The sequence below is a fragment of the Meleagris gallopavo genome, chromosome 5 (assembly GCF_000146605.3).
Source record: "Meleagris gallopavo isolate NT-WF06-2002-E0010 breed Aviagen turkey brand Nicholas breeding stock chromosome 5, Turkey_5.1, whole genome shotgun sequence".
Taxonomy (NCBI): Eukaryota; Metazoa; Chordata; class Aves; order Galliformes; family Phasianidae; genus Meleagris; species Meleagris gallopavo.
This window is the reverse complement of record NC_015015.2, coordinates 26,640,704-26,648,346: the sequence shown is the minus strand read 5'-3', so window position 1 is coordinate 26,648,346 and position 7,643 is coordinate 26,640,704.

Here is a 7,643-nt window from a genome sequence, read left to right as displayed (position 1 = left end):
GGGAGGGAAAAAAAAGAAGAGCTACAGCAGACGGTTCAGCTGCTGAACTGCCATATGATGGGCATGAGTTTGGAAAAAGCTGCTGCTCCCTCAAAGACACACATACTGCTCTGCCTCTCCCTGCTTTATTACAGTTGTTGTAGAGGAAGGAAATGGGGATGAAGCTGTGCTCAGACTTCAGAGACAGAGCTGCTAAAAGCTGTGGAAAAATGAATTGAACACACAGGACGAATTGAACAATAGCGTAGAAGTGACAGAAAGTTTGTCACTGGCACCTTGGGAGTGGGAATTACTCAGTGTGGGCAAGCTATCCTCTGTTTGAATAGCAGAAGCTGCATTTATAGAGCAGCTTGCTCTGAGAGGCAGCTTAGTCCTAGAAAACTGAATGCAGCTCTCATTTCGTGGGCCAGGAACCTTCCATTTTGGTGTAATGCAGCACAAGCACCTGCTCCTAAAATATTTGGACACAAGTGCCTGGGTTCTACTTAAATACTAGACATACTGTAGGTGACACCACTAAATTATAGTCCAAATCAGATCAAGCTTCACTAGGTAGATAATAAGGTGGGAGGAGCAAAGCCCCAGAAAGCAGAGTGTGCACCAGTTATGATGCAGTTCATCTTCCCTAAGGATCAAAGATGATCTTGCCAAAACAACACAAACCATACCATTCTCCACTGAAATGAAATGGACTGGAGAAGCACCACAGAGATGTAATTAGCTATAACAAACAGACCTGCTTTAGGACCAGAAGTGAAGAAGACAAAATCCAAATAGCACTGGGAAATAAGTTTTTACAGATGAAGGGAAAAACCACCACTGGGAATTGGCTCGATAGAGCTCCTGGGGGTTCAGTGGGATTTCAGGCCTGAAAGTACACACATAGGCCAGCAAAGCTTGGCAGGAGCTAAGGACAGAGTGAAGTTAGGTTCCCAATGTTGAGTGGTGGAAACAGCCCAACATGGGAACAGTGTTCTGGAACACAGCTTCCTTTTTGCAACTTCAGATTTTTAAAATAATATTTAGTATTTTTAATTGATCTGCTTTACTTCAAGCAGGACTCTGGCCTGAGGCAGGATTACACTCCATGAGCATACAGTGTGGCTTGTGCATGCAGACACCCTGGAGGAGGCACAGCTCTCTTTCAAGATTTCACAATGATGCTAACTTCAGACCAAAAGAACCTTGAACACTCCCCCATGCTTCATTCACACAGCTCACATGCCAGACGCTATCTCTTCTTGCTCCACTGAGGGTATTCACACAGCCCAGACTCAAGAAGAACAAGATCTGCTTCCTAAATTTCACTACATCTTACAGCTTCATACTGATGGACCAACGGAAAACTCTTTGCCCAAAGATGCCTGAAGTTTAGGAATGGAGTAATGAGGTAAAAGGATTTGAACAACTTGACCAGCAAGTTTGTTGTGTGTTGTGTGTATCAGGACATATGACTAGAGCTTCTTCCAGAAACCAAACAAAGGTTCATCTCATTTCAGTGAGACAGGTACCACCCTGAATTCTCAAACCCACTGCTTGGCCACCTTCTGTCCCTGCAAAGTAAGTAGAGAAGGATCTGTCCATGGGAGCAGGTCCATGGGTGGGTTCTGTTCTCCCAGTACATCCCATCTGTAGTGACACCTTGCTGAATCCAGAGATGCAGGTGTGGACACCACAGGCATCAGTCAGAGGGGTAAAGGTGCACTGCAAACAGACTTATAAAAGAGAGCAGGCAAATGAAAATGTGAACTTGCCTTCTCTGAGCTTTGGCAAATTGGCACTGAAAAAGAAGCATGAGTCATTAGAAGTAAAGATAAACCTGTCTCTTGTATTTAAAATCATACAAACACTGAAAGCTTTTAGCTTCTCAACCTGCATTCCCCATCCTTACAAATACGGTTAATGTAGACATAACCTTAAAGGCACAAGAGGCAACAAGTGGAGGCCACAGCGGGCAATCCCAATCTGTTAGTCACACAGCACTCCCTCCTTTATGAGGCAATACACCTTCCATCTGGCATACTCTCATGCCTTGGCCAAACATTGCCTTAAGACACAAGAGGAGCTGGGAACATCTTCCTTGCAGAAGCGTTCTCTGGGAGGCACCAACACCAAGGAGCTGGCTGATAGATGAGGACATTGTTTGCTGATATGATCAGTCCAGACCCATTCTTCCTCTGTATATCTCCGTGCATGTTGACCTATTTCAGTTCTGCAGATGGGTGTCTCCAGCACAAGGCTGTGGTTTCAGCAGCTATCAGCCCTTTGTAGCCTTCAATACTGGTTTACCACAAGGGAGTGGCAACTTGCATAGTGCAGTCCCTTTGGGATGCTGATAGCAATTTGGAGAAACCACTAGAAGGGGAGATATGCAAAGGCTTCACTCTGCACAGCTGAGCTTGCTAAACATCAAACCATTCTTGGCAGGACAGTGATGTTGGGACACAGCCCCACCAACAGCTGGGCTGAATATAGATGTGTCTGGCTCCTTCCAAACCCACCCTTGAAGAGAAAAATCTCTTAAAGAATGGTCTGGGTTTGGAGGACATTCAGGATTTGTGCCTGTGCAGCCCCTCCAGTTCTATTTGTACCACTGCAGTGTTCCTAGATTTTGAGATTACTTCCCATATGGGTTTGTACCCCCTGTGGACTCCCATCCTGTCCCTGCTACTTTCTGGTCCCAAAGCTGGGTACGCGACCTAGGCAGAACAATGCAAGAGCCCAAGCAATGGTTAGAGAAATGGAAGCAGGACAGCAAGCAGGCCCTACAAACTTATCTTTTAGTACATAATTCCTAATTACATACTTAAGTGAAGCCTAGAGTAATTTAGTAAGTTAAGCATGTAATTCCACTTTAAATTATGGGCAATTCCCTAAAGCAAGTGCTTATGTGTGCACGGGGCTACTCCCTGAGTGCCGCAAGGCTCCCTGGGCATCTGAGAGGTCACGATCCAGCCACCACATCACTCTGCACACCACCAGACTACAAAGCCTCACTCTGCGCTTGTGTGATAATCCCAAGTCACCCAGAGAACAACCACATGGGAGAGAGATGTAGCCTGATGTGGCTGGGGGCTGCCTGGCCCTAGCTACACACCGCACCAGGCAGCCCAAGAGCCCCCAAGGAGCCCTGCCCCTCTCCATCTGCCCGCACAGCTCCAGCAGCCAGCTCACCTCCTCTCACCCCGCTGCACAGCTGTGCTAGAAGGAGTGCATAGCACAAACCTGCCTGCTTCCTAGTTTCAGCATCTATAAAAGAAGGTTAAAAATAGATTCTAAAGGTGGCTGTCTATCTGGAGATCCTTTGATGAGTGCTGTGCAAATAGAAGTTGTTGTCACTAACACCCAGGTAAGATGAACAAAGAAGTGGGGGAAGACCTGTGCTCAGCCTTTTGATGGGTTTGTTGTGTGGAAAAACAAAGATCTATTAAAGATACCTTTTGCTGCTCAGAGAAAAAACAAGAAACAGTGCCACTTATTTCACTTTTCATCATACATACCTCAGGTCTTTGGGTCTCCAGAGTCCTTCGGATCATCAGCTCCTCCACAGAGAAAGAAAAGAGGTGGCAGAAGAAATCACTGTGGCTTAATTAATTTTACGGGTGGCTGTCATGCAGCGGGAGGTAGCGTATACATATGACTGAAGACTTGGCAAGCTGGAGAAACATCACACTTCAGCTGGTGCCAATACAATGGAAAACAGATTGAATATAATGCTCAAGGGAAGAATGAGAAAGAGGTGAGGGCTGTCAGCTGCTCTCGGACACGTGGAAGGTGCTCCCAACAATAAAACCTTTTAAAAAGCTTCCAGAACTAATTTCATACCTTGGCCACCCCAGCCAAGGCGAAGGCAGTAGATGGCAACTTCACCTCTGCACAGAGTTGCAATGAACACCCTGACATGTCACAGCCAACCTTCCTTAAGCAACTGTTTCCTCCTACTTTATTACCTTCCAGGATGAAAACATCCCAATGCGCTGAAAGAGTTGTGCAAGGTGCTCCTTTGTTTCTTACTGCAGATGCCAACAAACCCTGCCAGAGCTGAGCCAGAGGCACGGATTCAACTGGGGCAGCTGGGCATCTTCCTCCACTAACAGACTAACAGCTCAGGCTGGAAGGCATCTCCCCCCAGCCTTCCCAGAGCACATCACATCTTCTGCATCTCTACATCTACATCACAGTTATTGCCAATGATTGCAGTGATCTACTTTCTACTATCACCTAATAGGGACAGCTGATGGCTTGAGCTGCTTACTAACACCACCAAGGAATTTATCTGGTGCAGAGGATCATTTATCTGGGCATTGCATAAGTGCAGAGAACTAATTTTTACCCTTTGCCAGCTGGGGAGGGGGTATGAATAAAGGGTGGGAAGAAAGAGCAATTACCCCTTTTTTTTTCCTATTTGTAGCAGTTATGATGTGATTTATCCATGATAAACAGAGGGAGACCACGACAGACCTTCTGTACCTCTTTTATACTTCCTTAGGAAGTAGGAAACAATTTCTTTCAAGAGCAGCAGTCAGTGATTTCTCCAAGGTCAACAGTCAGTTCAACCTAGACAGCACAAATGCTCATTGGCATTTCAGAGGTGAACAGCAAATAAACATCAGTTGTTGAACAGATTCCCCCCTCTCTTCCTTGTGCTAGATCTGATTTCTCCTTATGGAAAAAGGTAAAAGAAATAGGTATTGCTAAGTAGCTTCCATTGAGCTACGTGATGTCACGTTGCTGGGGCTGGCTTACGCTTTGGGCAGGACAGGGACCCATTCTGGGGGAACATCCCTGTAGGTGCTCAAGGTCAGGCTGTATGGGGCCCTGGGCAGTCTAAGCTGGCAGGTGGCAGCCCAGCCCATAGCAGGGGCTTGGAACGGGATAGGCTTTAAGGCTCCTTCCAACCTAAGCCATTCTATAATTCTATGATCCCAAAGCACCCTGCCTGTGCCAGATGATATCCAACCAGAATACATCTGGAGTGCACAATCACCTGGAAAGAAATGCAGAGATGCATGAGAAAGTAAGCTGAATGGAGCTGAGAATCTGGGGGGGAGAGGGGGATGCGATATCACTGTGCACAGCTCACGTGCAACTCAAGTCAATCCACTCTGGGCATGACATTTCTCTTGAATAGAACATGTCCTCTCCCCACTTCCTCCGCTCTAATACACTGATGCCTTCATTTCCAAAGGTGACGTGATTACAAGGAATGCTAAAAATACACATGGGCCTTCATTCTCTCCCTTACCCTCCCGCCTCCAGTAGAACAGAATTTCCAGCTTTCGTGTTAGCAATCAAACAGTGATTTAATCTGAAAGGTGTTCTGGGGGCCAAGAGCATCCACTTCTTTTCATTGTGTCCCTCCTTTACACAACACAACGTACCAAGGCTCACACAGCCCAGCCTAGTTCTTTGGATGACTACCAGCCCTTTCCCCCAGCCAAAGGGAAAGGATACCATTCCTTCTCCTACACTCCAACATTAACCATGCCCTTCTGCACAGAAAGGGCTCCAGGCCTGCAAATTTCAAACTTGGCCATTTCAACTACTCTTTGAGGCCAGTACAGCCTTTTCCTTGCCAAAAGACCAAGGTTATAGCAGACACAGAGTAGGGCTTCATCACATGCAGCAGCCTGATGCTCCCTCAGAACATGAGACACTCAGTGCATACATGCCAGAAAAGCCCTGCCAGCTGCCTGGGGGAGAGGGCCTCAGAAACCAGACAGACTAGTACTTAAATACAGAAGATCTTAGATAACAAGAAGGCGATTATAAAATTCCTCAGTTTGCCTTGCTCCAAATGCTCAACGTACCTGTAATTCTACAAAACAAGAATGAACACTACATTCAGCCCATGGATAAGACAGACTTTATGCAAGCAAGCTGCTCAAAATGATGGGAAAATAGTTAATAAAATTACAGTTTATTCATAAAATATTAGATCACTATAAACGTTTGTTAGCTTCAAATGCTTTTACCTCACATCTGAAACATTTTCTTTCTCTGCTGTGGTTTGAAAGACATACTTAAATACTAAGTTACAGTAATTCCTGCTTGTGTGTTAGGTATCCAGAATAGAAGCTTTAATTACAGGTTAGAAATGCTATAAATGGCAGGCAATAGATCTCAACAACAGTGGATCATAAGGGAATGAAAGCCAGCAACATGGTTGTTTTTGTATAAAACAAGGGCACATTAGCCTGGTACAAGTCCTTAAATGTTAGACCGAGAATTTTACTTCAAGCAAAATACTATGCAAAAGATTCATGTCTTAGGAAGATTAAGAAAATGCAATCACTTCTATTTAGGGTCGTTGTCAGCATCATGAAATTCAGTTACTGAGACTTTTCAACATTCTTTCAGAAAAAAATGCCCCTCATGCTCTAATTTGTACACACAAGAGCTACATGACTGAAAGGTACTTCTGTCAGTGAGTGCTCCAAAGTAATCAATTTCAAAATTTAATAGGAGAAATTGATGGTTGAAGCATTCTAGCACTTGTTTTGGGGTCTGTAAGCTTTTATTTCTTTAAAATCAAGTATTAAAATCTCAGAAAGCCCTTTGGAGGTGGATGCTCTGTAGCAGCGTGCACATCTCACGGAGCAACTTCATTACGAAGATAAACACAGAGGATATCTTTCCGTACAAAAATAGCACTTGCACTTTATGTTCTAGTTACTGATCAGGGATCATTTGAGTATGAAATTTGTATTAAGGGATAATGAGTTACTCCCTTGGGAACATGGAAGCAAGTTGCTCTGTAAACCCAGAAACATGAGTTACCTCTCTCTCTCTCAAAAAAAAAAAAAGAAGAAAGAAGAAAATGGAAGACTGGAAGACTGTCTTCTGAGTGACTGGTTCATTACAGAAACTAAGAATTCATTCATTTTAAAAGATGAACACAATGACACATTCAGATGTGAGCCAGGCTCACTGCTACACACCAAGAGGAGGCTGTGCTCCCCACAAGGACAGCCCACTTCTTCCAGGTCTGCACAGGACTCTTTGAAGGGAGACACAGAGACTGCATGCACAGGATATGTGGTTTATTACTTTTCCTTTTTTTAGTAACAAGATGGTCACCATATCATTTTATGGTCTCTTCCAGAGATAATACATATGATTTCCTGTTCCATAGGTGACTGAGGGATTACTTGGTAAAAATAAAAACCCTTGCATATTGCAATTACGCTGATGCAACCATATAACACATTCCATGTAATCCCTAAGCTAGATCCCCTGCAGAAAGCAAACCAGGGACTGCTCTGAGCAAATTCACCAGAAACAGTTGCACAGATCTCTCCCAAAATCTCCTCCTATGGAGGTCAGGCTCCTGAAGCCACATCAGGATGAAAAAAGCAGGAAGGAAGGGACGCATTCCCCAGACTTTGACAGAGGTACCACCTCGAACCACAGTACCTAGCATGGGTCATAGCTCAGGTGAGCAGACACAGAGCAGACCCAATGTCTCAACAAAATCCAAGGCCAAATAGCATTCAAGTTTTTTTTGGGGGGGTTGTTTGTTTGTTTTTAAATCAAGGCCATCAAAACCTTCACTCTGTTCTGCCTGCCTTCTTTTAATTGCAAATTAATAGATCTGTGTACAAAAGCCTGGACTGGGTGAGGTCTCCACGCACTGACCCTGG